General features: G+C 40.1%; 3 long non-coding RNA genes across 4 annotated transcripts; 2 read left to right on the top strand and 1 right to left on the bottom strand.

The window, feature by feature from the left end:
- The first annotated feature begins 2,304 nt into the window (after positions 1–2,304).
- On the top strand, positions 2,305–4,113 carry LOC143136578 (uncharacterized). The gene is made up of 3 exons (XR_012989350.1): positions 2,305–2,519; positions 3,137–3,249; positions 3,856–4,113. It is a non-coding gene; the product is annotated as an uncharacterized LOC143136578 (long non-coding RNA).
- Positions 4,114–4,193: 80 nt separating this feature from the next.
- LOC143136579 (uncharacterized) lies at positions 4,194–5,781 on the bottom strand. Its single transcript, XR_012989351.1, has 2 exons — positions 5,516–5,781; positions 4,194–4,653 (listed from the first exon to the last, which is right to left on the bottom strand). It is a non-coding gene; the product is annotated as an uncharacterized LOC143136579 (long non-coding RNA).
- Positions 5,782–7,077: 1,296 nt separating this feature from the next.
- LOC143136577 (uncharacterized) lies at positions 7,078–9,639 on the top strand. Of its 2 annotated transcripts, none has more exons than XR_012989348.1 (7): positions 7,078–7,355; positions 8,145–8,236; positions 8,350–8,479; positions 8,594–8,659; positions 9,067–9,150; positions 9,271–9,341; positions 9,468–9,639. It is a non-coding gene; the product is annotated as an uncharacterized LOC143136577 (long non-coding RNA). The 2 variants fall into 2 exon arrangements; XR_012989349.1 differs by lacking the exon at positions 7,078–7,355 and adding an exon at positions 7,421–7,832.
- Positions 9,640–11,328: the final 1,689 nt, after the last annotated feature.

Below are 11,328 nucleotides of genomic sequence, written 5' to 3'. Positions count from 1 at the left end.
GTATCAAAGCTCCGCTTCAACCTGTTGAATGCTATTTAATTGTTTAACGACACTTAATAGAACAACATTGATTTTTGGAACTTCCATAGAACCAGAGCAGAGACTGTATTAATACACTGTATATCACTGAGTATTGTATAGTCAAATTTGAATATAACGTGGCCAAAAGCTATTGTAGCCTTCTTTCTATCTGTTAAAGATCAACAGATCAGTGATTTACGCCTATCTGCTCGCCAAAAAAGCTGGTATTGTGTTTCCTGAATCCTTACATTCAGGCATTCAAATTAAACTTCATTATAAAACATGTATTTTTTTTCTCCATTTCCTACCAATGTATGATGCTTGCATGAGGGAAACATCCCAAAACAATAGCACCCATATAATTGTTGCTGTTTTGAGAAGTATTTCTTTTCTTATGCAAGCTTCATGCAACCATGCAAAAGCAATGAAACTAGACTGCATTTCCGGCGGGAACTGCGAAAGTGTGCTTGCCCTGGTCCGGTCACCAACGTGAGCAGACAGTGGCATACGCTATGCTGAACCTGGCTTGATCCAGGCATTGTAACAGTGCCTTTCAGTGTTGGAGCAGTGGCAATATCTCAAAAGCTCTAGGAGAGGGCTATTCAACTATTGGCTTGCGGGTTGAATGCGGTTCGTTGGATTTTACCTTTGGCCTGCCTTCGAATTTAGCTTCTATGACTGAGATCAAATCAATAAAATAAAATGACAGCAGTGATTGGCTGCAAAAATAAATAATGTCACGCGTATTGCGCCTCTCAAACTGGGCTATCAGGTAACCTACAGAGGAATTGAAATTATGAAATATGACCAAGGCATTAAAAAGCTGCTTGTTTGTCAGGATACTTTTTCACTGATTTATTTAAAAAAAAAAATATGAGCTATGAGTGTGAATGTTATATATTCCATCCGACAAATTATGTTTTACTGGTTTATTTGACAAATAATCTATATGGATTTGCTCTATAAAGACCTAATGTCTTTTTGGGATTGTTTTGTGAGCCTGGGGTTGTTTTAAGAGCCTATTGATGTAGCCTATCTCAGATGTATCTCAGAATAAAGGAATACTTCATATTACTCTAAACCACCATCTGTAAATCAACTGTATACTACTGTCTACATTTCACTATATATCTTGACCTGTCTCTGTATATTTCATCACCTTTCTATACTTTGCCTCACATTGCAACACAGCTCAGATCTTTGGTTGCTATAAAGGCCAATCGTTCTAAATGGATGGTTGCTATATAGCCAAAGGCCAGTTCTATCTCTGCCGTTGTCAAGCGGGCATATCGTAGAATTCTGATTAACGTTATCTTATTTGAAACATTTCTTACTTAGCCCACTTCCATACAGTGGGTCCCATTAAGAAGTGGCCACTTCATTCGCGCTTACCGTGATTCACACAGCAGCATTATTAAATTAATCTGTCACCATACGCCTATATGCCTACGTTTGCAAAGAAAACATTTTAATTTGATTCACATGAAACATTACATTTAATGTACATGTTGACAATGAGTAGGCTAGTTTTGGTTGTTGGTGGTGTTATTGCATCCCTTAGTTATGCCTACAATGCAAGTTCCCTCGCGATTGGAAGCTCCTGTACACAATAGTAGACGGCATTTCAAAACATCGCGTTAGGAGTTAGGAGTCCTCGCCACTTTTTTTAAGCTGTCACAGACTTACTTAGGTGCTACTTTTAGGGCTTAAGTGCTAAATAGCAGTCCTAAAGTTACAAGTGACGAAGTTACGAGTGCAAGCATCTCATATCAAATGACCATGGCATAGCTAGCCAGACAAGAAATTAATGATACTAAATCTCTGCTTAGCATGCTTCTCCGCTTAGCATTCTAATAACAGAAGGGGCACATTTATGTTGACCACTACAACATGACTCATTATGTCTGTAACTCTATAAAACACTTACTTTCATAAAGGAAGCACACCATCCAGCACATACACATGGAAACCGATATTTTAGGCCACGAACTCAAAACCAAGCGGCAACATTCTAATTTGAACAATGAAGCCTACCCGGAAATGCGAAAAATTGCAATACATCGAAAATCCGCTAGGGGCAGGTCCCAAAAGGGAGCAAATGTCCATAGACCCCCATGTTAAAATGTCCGTTTTCACAGCATAAATTCATGCTTTTACAGGTTGGTCCCATGGACTTTTATTGTATTTGTTGGTAGTTCCCGAGTGCCTGACAACTGTGAGGGGGGTGAATTTTTTTCTAACTCGTTAGTTTAGATCGCATTTAGATATTAAATGTATGAATAATTAAGGGCGTGGTCAACTTGATTGACGGCTGGTGTCGAGGCAGCAGACGACGTCACTAGCTGAGTGGAGGAAACTCCGAAATTATGTCTTGGCTGTGATCCTACACACCACATCCTTTCTGAAAATGTTTATTCAAATATCAGACATAAAATGGGTTGCTATTAACTGAAGCCTACTAACCGACACTTTAAGAAGACTTCGCTCCAGTTTTTCAGGTAAGTGACATTCCACTACTATTTCACGTAGATGTTAGCATTATAGCATCCATGTTAGTGGGCAGCTATAGGCTACGTTAGCGTCAAATCATTTCAAATAAGTTTATGTCGAAAATGATGACCGAATGGCTGAAGCACACACATAAATTTAGTTAACTTGAATAAAGTTAACGTTAGTGAAAACCGATTGTGCTCCCGTTGTGAGTTAGCTTAACGTTTGCCATACTAGCCAGGTGTTTGAGTCAGACAGCTGTAACGTTAAGCACGTTAACGTTAGTTCACAAACATACTGGGGTAACAAAGCATGTGTTCTCGTCAAAAAACCTTTTGTAAATACTCTCTGTGTGAATGATTAGTCCGTTGTCAATTTATATAGTCTTTGGGTTGTCACATTTAAAATAGAAAAGCGTTCGTTCACATGATAACTTCAGCCGAAGCATTAGCTAGTGGAGGTAAAATTGTGAACCACTGACTATACGTTGAACATGGAGCTGATAACGAGCGATAACGTTAGCTAGTCACCATAACTGTTAGTTATAACTGACGTCTGAAACTCTTATTGATGCCGTTTATTTGTTAAACACAAATTTGAAACAACACTTCTTGTCTATGCAAAGTTTCCCTGTAGGCGATCCAGACAAGCTGGGTGCTGGAGAGGGCTCTGGACTCCTAACTTCACTTCTCGTCTGTGCTGTCGACTCAGAAGCATCACTTCAGTACTGATTCCGTGGTACTTTGACATTTTCCATACATTTAAATGGAGCAACCTACTGGATTCAATAGGCCTAGCTGTCTATTCCAGACATGGTTAGCATACTGAACAAACATGAATGCATTTCAGACATTTAGAGTGGCCTTTTATTGTGAGCAGTCTGGGGCACATATCTGTGCAATAATTATCATGACCTCTTTTGATAAGTCACACATGGAAAGTAGCCTTTAAATCAGCAGGGTTTTGTTAGATACAGATTGGATAATTAAAGAATATGGCATCAGTGACTGGCTATTGTTTGACTGGACCTTGGCCTAACTGTTAATAACTACCTCAATGGGGTATAGATATGAGCTTACACTGTTCCACTGAAAACATTAAAATACAAGAAATGGTTGTTCTACAGAACTTTGAATACACCAAATTTGGTTTTGCTTATTGCCTGCATAAACAGGACATGTGCAAATAGTTGAATACGCCTGTCCTGTCCCCATTCAGCTAAGTGTTCTGTGAGTTTGTTCATTATACATACTGGGAGTATTTTTTTAGCTTCATTTGTGAGCACTTGTTCATAGTTTGCAGTAAGTTCAAGGATGTGACATATACCAATATTTCTGTTTTCAGATCTGGAACATTTTGAAATCCTACCAGATGGGGCACAAGTCATTGAGCAGTGGCAACTTCTGACTTCAAAGACTTTGTTCACCAGCAGACCCCTTGATTACCTTTATTTACAGCATTTGCATCTGTCAGTCTTTAAAGTGATCTAATATGTATTGACTATGTACTAGCTTAGTACATATTAGTTTTTGTTATTTTAGTTTCACAAATTCAGTGGTTACCTGTAATGCTCAAGATATACAAGTAAAAAAATCACCTTTACTTCTGCATCTGGGTCTTCAATTCAACCTACTGACTGAAGCTGACAGATTTGTATAAATGTTTTTGAGAGCACAGGCAAATTGGTTTGATAGATACTTTATTGATCTCCAAGGGGAAATTCAAGGTCTCAGTAGCATACAGACATCACACACAACATGCACTTACAGCAGAAATGGTAAATATAAGTATAAACATATAACAAACCTCCACTGTACAATAGACAGTTGAAGATAAGAAAAACTAACAAAACTAAATACTGGCATGAGTTTTAATGTAATTCACAGTTCAGAAAAGTTCCATAAACATTTCCAAGTTCAGTGCCATCAACAGTAAGTTTGCTTTCTGATATTTAAAGAACAGAAATGGGTTTGGCATAAGTAAAGGGTAGGTGTAACATTCATCAATAGACATAAAGTGAAATGTACTGTATAGTCTCAATGGGTTCAATATCACCACACCCCAGCCAAACCACTTCACCTGGACCTCTAGTCCCAGGTTAAGAGCCCATGGACCTCCTTGCCGCCATCTCCCCATGGTGAACTGCCAAAACAGAAAGGTAAACATTTTATTAGTCATACCTACTTATAAGATAATACAATAATGCAAACCAACACCACTTGTTGTAATCAACAAAAGTACAGTTGTTGTACAATGCTGTAGTACTACCGGTATTGTGCGATTTGAAATGGGTCTTCAGTGACAAAGTACACTAATATTGGCATTGTTATGCCAAACACCGGACACTAACTGGATTTAACGTTTTGATAATAGCCTGACAAGGGGAAATAAGGCAAGCTAACCGAACATGAACGCTGGATAAATGGCCACCGATGAGACATTTCAATGTCATCTTAGACCAAACTACCACTGACAACTTTAGAGCAATATAGCGATTTCAAAACGTGATATTAAGAGTTAATCAAAAATAATTAATGATGTACAAGTTAACTAATACCCTACGATTTTGTTATCAATTCACACTATACGTTGACAGAATACAGCGAGCTGGCTGATGTTATCGTAAATTAATTAACGTTACAATGATGGCTGCCACTGAGGATATGAGATGGATAACGTTAATTACAAAACAATAAAGGCAAAGATACATTTTTGTCAGTATGAGTTGCTGAACCTGTAAACTGCTAAGTTACTCTACGTGAGTTGGTGAACCTGTAACGCTAAATTACTCTACGTTATTTGACCGTAACTTCAGCAAGGGAGGGATAGCTAACGTTAGTTTATTTTACCTAGAAGCTAGAATCTGCAAACTCAACTCTTCATTCTCAACTTTTCAAACGTTCACCCGAATATAACCTTTCAGCATACAACATTAAAAAGTCTGAACATGGCATTAAGAAATATGATAAGATACATGAACTTCACGTTAGCAGATCAAACTTACCAGCAATGTTACAGCAACGTCTGTGCCAGTCCATCTTGTAGGCCTAACGTTAGCTGAGGCTGCTCGGCTGACGACGAGGCGGGTTCACCGGCTTGCTCAGTCTCATACAAAGCCCCGCCCCTTTACCCATATATGGATTGGCCAGAGTGTGGGCGGGGTTAGGATTTCCCAAGATTTCCCAAGATGGCGCCGCCCATACCCCCCATAAACGGCTTCATAACCGTTCTTCAGAAATCTATGGGTGACGTCACAGACGCTTTGTCCATATTTTTTACAGTCTATGCTCAAAACGTGTCTCTCTGAAGCCCTGTTCTAGAATCTTTGCTCTGAAGGCTGCGCTAGACAACATCAAATAAACGAAATGAGAGTCTTTTCAAGGTATTAAAAGTGTACGTGTGATTACGAATAGATGTGTGTGGTTTGCAATTAGAATAAACAAGAAATAAAATGTCCAATAATTTCCCATGATAAACTACATCATATTTGCACCTTCCTTACTTGTGAAGCTATACAACGTTGCCACCTAGCATTCAGATGTAGGCTATTTAACATTAACGTGACATTTCCTGCTTATTCTTTCGTCAACTCCAAGTTTTAGGAAAACAATCTTTTTATCATAGTTCCCTCTTCAATGAGCGATTACCAGCTTGTTTTTGTAACAGAGATAGCTGTTTATTGTCCCTAGGTTTATAGCATACCTGTCAACACTCCCGTTTTTCCCGGGTTTCTCCCGTATTTCAAGGTCATCACACCCTCCCGTTTTGTTGCGCAGCCTGAGTCTTGTCATAAGCAAGCGGGCTAGTTGAATGGCCTACTCCAGAACTAGCTGTTGTGAAATTGTTGGGAATTTAATTGATTAACACATCACATAAACTGTTATTGAGTGTTGTTGATACACTGAACTTGTTCCCTCAGAACCAAATCTGACAGCAAGCAGCTTTGGAGTTTTAGAAGTAGGCTGCAGGCAGGCAGAGGCGCACCTTGTCAACAGGCAAACCAAGCAACTGCTTGGAGCCCCGAGCCGCTAGGGGGCCCCCGACCTGGTCTCAGCGCGTTTGCAGGTGGGTCAAGCGAGAATGTCGTCCATAGAGATTGAATGATGTATTCTGCGTGCTCCTGCCCTGTTGTACAAACAGTACGTGCATATGTACGCCCTATGCTATGGCCTTATGAACAGCGGATCTGTGTTCAAAAAAGTTCAATCCGCACATATTTAGGCAACTGTGGTAAACGTCAATCGAGGGTGCAGTGATGACGGATCAACATCGGATTTTGGCATTTAGCCTAATGAAGCTATAGTAGGCTAATGTTAATTGGCAGAAAGATTGAACATGGTTTGCTACATCTATACGACAGTAAACTTCAGCTAGCTAGCGGCAGTTACAACTAGTTAAGCAAAGAGATGGTTAACGTTATGTTTGTATTAGGGCTGTCAGCCATAACATGTTAATCGCGATGCAGTAAGGTCCGGACCAAGCATACTTTCATACGTTAATTTGTTAGATTGCCCGATTGACGCAAAGTGCGTCAAAAAACACACCCTTTCTTCTTTGTTACATCCCACACAGCAGTAGACTCCTAGGCGGATCCGCCTTCAAGTCGCCAAACCCGCGTGACTGTCGCATTCGTTTTGGTGCCGCACAGAGGATCAGCTCCGCCTCCAGGCGGCTCCGTAAATTCTACTGTCAAACAGCGGGTCCTGAGTGGACCCATGTCGGATCCGCGGGCGCGGACGCGCCTGTACTGTAACGGTTGAACATGACTGTACACCAAGAGCGGAGAAGAGTCATACTAGTGGATATTTTCTTTGCTGGGACACGGTTGCGCTGAACCCTCTCGAGTAAGTGATATTTATTAATATATTGCGACATTCACAATAGCTAAACATTGGCCTTTGTTAAAACTTACTTATCATGTTTATTGATTATAATGACGTTGTTTGATATTAGGACTAACGTTAACGTTAGTGCAGACGTTTGTAATTTTGAGCAACAGGCTAAGTTAACGTTATTGTTAGCTGTGATGCTCATATGAGTCTATTTGATTTAAAATGGGTTAGCAATTTCGGCAGAATATGTTATGGTAGTGTGATTTAAAAAACACACATTGTTATTTAACGTTAGTCTGGTCTTGTCTGTTTTAATGTGTTGCTGTTGTCCATAGTCCATAGTGCTACTATGCTAGCGGCATACAGCTGCTAGGCGCAATTGCATAAGTTATTGCTAATGTCTATTATACATATATATGTTTGAGATCACGTTTGCGATGCAATCCTTGATTAAGCTGATACATTGGCACTGGTATTTCAGTCAATGAAGTCAGTGAAGCACTCGTCTGCTATGAAAGCTACCTAGCTACAACTTTAGCATGTTGACTCACTGATAATGGTTTAGCCCTAGCTTCTAGCTAGCTGTGCATTAACGTTTGCATTTTGCCAAGTTTGGTCTCATACGTAACTTAACTTTAGTGTCCTTCTGCCATCTTCGTAATGAAAGCCTCGGCATTTTAATCACTGTTTAAGTCGGTTCAGACAACTAATGGGTATTGGCGTCTGTTTGTGATTTATTATGCTAACGTAACTTAACTGTATGGAACTTGGTCCCCATCTTCTATTTTGTTTGTTCTGCAGCGTCAACTTTTATCGGCTGGATTCTACCATCTAACGTTACGATTGCCTCTGTTGGGTTCGCTTGATGAAGATACTTTCTGGGTTGTTAAAATGTAATGTGAACACATTCCCGTAGCATTCCAAAATAGACCAGAGATGCTTGTACTATATGTATATTTGGAAATTTTGGGATTGCAATAACCATAATGATATGGTTATTTAACAGCCATCGTTTCGGGGACTCTGATGAGAGTGAAGAAGAGCCAGTAAATGGTGACTTTGCATCTCTGAGGTACCTTCCAACTCGCCTGTTATATCAGTTGAAGCCTCAAACCTAAGCCAATTGCACTGGCAAAGTAAGTAATAATCTCTTAACATTGAAATAACTAAATCATAATATTAATATTAGAGATATGGTTAACATTCTTAGTGCTAAAGACATTCCCCTCTCCTTGTATCTATTCCTCCAGCTCCACCATCTTGCCGAGTGCCAGGCAGCAGAGTCACTACCCCTCAACCTGGAGAAAACTGTTAAGGTAAAGACTGATCTCTGAAATAAAATTGAATACAGTGGCCCCATCTATATTAACACAGCATTAGTCACTCTATTTCAAATCAACAGATTGCATCTGCATTACCATCTCAGATTTTCTGCATACTTCATACATTACATAAATCTCAGCCAAATATTTTGTCAGTTAAAACATCTGCATTCATGCAATATTGCCTGAAAAGTTCATTCATTATTATCAGATTGTATTGAAACACATTGATTTCAATGTCAATCCATTCATGGAGTTGATATAGATAGTGCATACCAAAATGTTGAAACATACAAATTCATGTCCAGTATGACCAGAGATTTGTTTTTGTTTGCCATTGTTTGGCCCTGTAGCTCTCAGCCTACCATGGTTAACAGATCACAACCATTTCTCTCCCTTAGCACCTCACCATTAGGCAGGACCGCAACACTCTTCACCACCTCAACTCCCTGCACCTGCATTTAACATACGGAGAGTTACTCAAGGTAGGGACTGATCTCTGAAATATTAGTGAATAGAAAGGCCCCATGTGTATTATCAATGATGACTACCATTTAATAAATTTTTTCCCCCTCTCGCACACCGCCCACCTCACTATGGGCCAGGAATGGCAGTCCCTCCTCAACTCCCTCCACCCCCACACCAGCCCTCAACGTGCAGCGAACAGAGGAGCTTTGTAAGTCATGTTTCTTTTTAAATTTAATCTCCTTAATACCTATCTCATATATTGTATTGTGTAAGCATACTTGGCTTTGGATGCTACATACCATAAACATAAACATATCTGTCTGTTTGATTACAGGTGCTGTGAGGAAAAACATGGTGACACGGTCAGCCACAGACTCCTGGGTCACCAAGCACGCAATTAGGTGTTTCAACTGGCGGTGGATCGGGCAACGAGGAGACGTGTTCCGCCTCCATCCACACAAATGGAGTAATAGGAGAAATAAGCATTAAACAATCTTTTTATTGAACTTCTTGTCATTCACCAGTTATTCATTTTCTGATATTTTAGATGTGCATAGCACAGCATTTCATTGAAGTTGTAGCCTATTAGATAAAATATTTCATGTCTGCACTGACCTTGAAATTAGGTTTTGACCTCAAAATTCATGTAGAGTAGCCTAGGCAACGTAGGCTACTTAACAAAAACAGAATAGCTTATAACCTGTAACTTTCCATAAATGTCCATTTTATATTTCCATTGAGTAGTGATCGATCACGTTTGTACAGTAAATTGATGTCTTGACTTAAACCTTTTCTGTTAGGTTTATTGACAGTATTGTTAAATTAAAAATACGAGGCGATGCTAATCGTAGGCCTATCTTGCTGTAGTAGCCTAGGCTAGGCCTAGTGATAGTTTTACTTTTATCCTATAGTTTATCCTATTTAATCCTACAGCAAGAACAGAAGGAATTTTAAAAATGAGATAAACGGGTCCGAAACGGACCCGGGCCAGATGAGTCTTTATGAGTCCGTTGCGGGTCCGCGGCGGATGTATGTATCAATTTGCGGGTCCCAAACGGACCCGCCGCGGAGGTAAGGTTTTAATCGCGGATGCGGGGCGGATGCAGCGCGGAGCCACGGCGGGTCCGCGATCCGCCTTCGTAGCGGATCCGTTCCTGAGAGCATCTGGACTCCGATACGGGTCAGTTTCGCGGGTCCGTTCCGGAGGCCGTCATACATCCGCGGCGGATCCGCCGCGGAGTCCTTTTGCTGTGTGGGATTGCTCCGGAACTGTTCATTACATCGAGATAAAACTTATATTGCGTGACAGAGCAGAAGTGGGGCTTTCCAACGAGACTACGTAAGTATGAAAATAAAAGAAAATCATGAAATTAAATCAATTTGCATCATATTTACAGTCTATACTTCTCTGCTTCACCTGCTCACCCATTACTATCGTTTGAATTACTCGCAAACCCGTGATCGCATATATATATGGCAAGCATATCAGATGAAAGAGGAGACACAGGGCTATCCATTGGTACCATGAATATCGATCCTTTTGACTTATAAAAACAGACGAAGTAACTGCAAAATAATAACGTCATGTACACAAACCAACGCTGCACACCCATTACTCTGGTTTGAATGACTCGCGGACCCGTGATCGGATAGATATACCACGCACGTCAGATGAAAGAGGAGACACAGAGCTATCATTTGATATCAAGTACATCCTTCTGGGTTATAAAACAGACGAAGTGACAGCAAAATAATAACTTCATATAGCTGGACTTACCCCACGTTTACGAATTTTTGTCTGTTTTTGTGGCAAAGCATGTTTATAATCCAACGCTATCGTGTGTTTCTCTATGGCAAAGCATGTTCATACATAGCCTACACCATGCACTCAAAATTATATTTTGTGAGATACATGTCAAAATATAAGAATTTTTATAATACGCTTTTTGTATTTTTATCATTTAACATAATAACCTAATGGTGATATAACATAATGGTGATAACACTTGTCGGTAGGGCCCCCTTGGAATTTTTGCTTGGGGCCCCCACAGACCCTAGAATCGCCTCTGCAGGCAGGCAGCTGGTGGATACATAACTGGCATGCGTAAGGTAATGGTAAGGTAAAAGCAACGACCGAAATGCAGTGTTGAAACACGTGTATGAAACGTATTAAATATGCAAACACAGATCCGGTA

The sequence above is a fragment of the Alosa pseudoharengus genome, unplaced genomic scaffold, assembly GCF_046254945.1.
Source record: "Alosa pseudoharengus isolate Yale_2024_CS ecotype anadromous, Long Island Sound unplaced genomic scaffold, YU_APseudo_1.1 YU_APseudo_1.1_scf_20, whole genome shotgun sequence".
Classification (NCBI taxonomy): Eukaryota; Metazoa; Chordata; class Actinopteri; order Clupeiformes; family Clupeidae; genus Alosa; species Alosa pseudoharengus.
The sequence above is the reverse complement of the archived record's forward strand: the minus strand, read 5'-3'. Positions and strand labels throughout refer to the sequence as shown.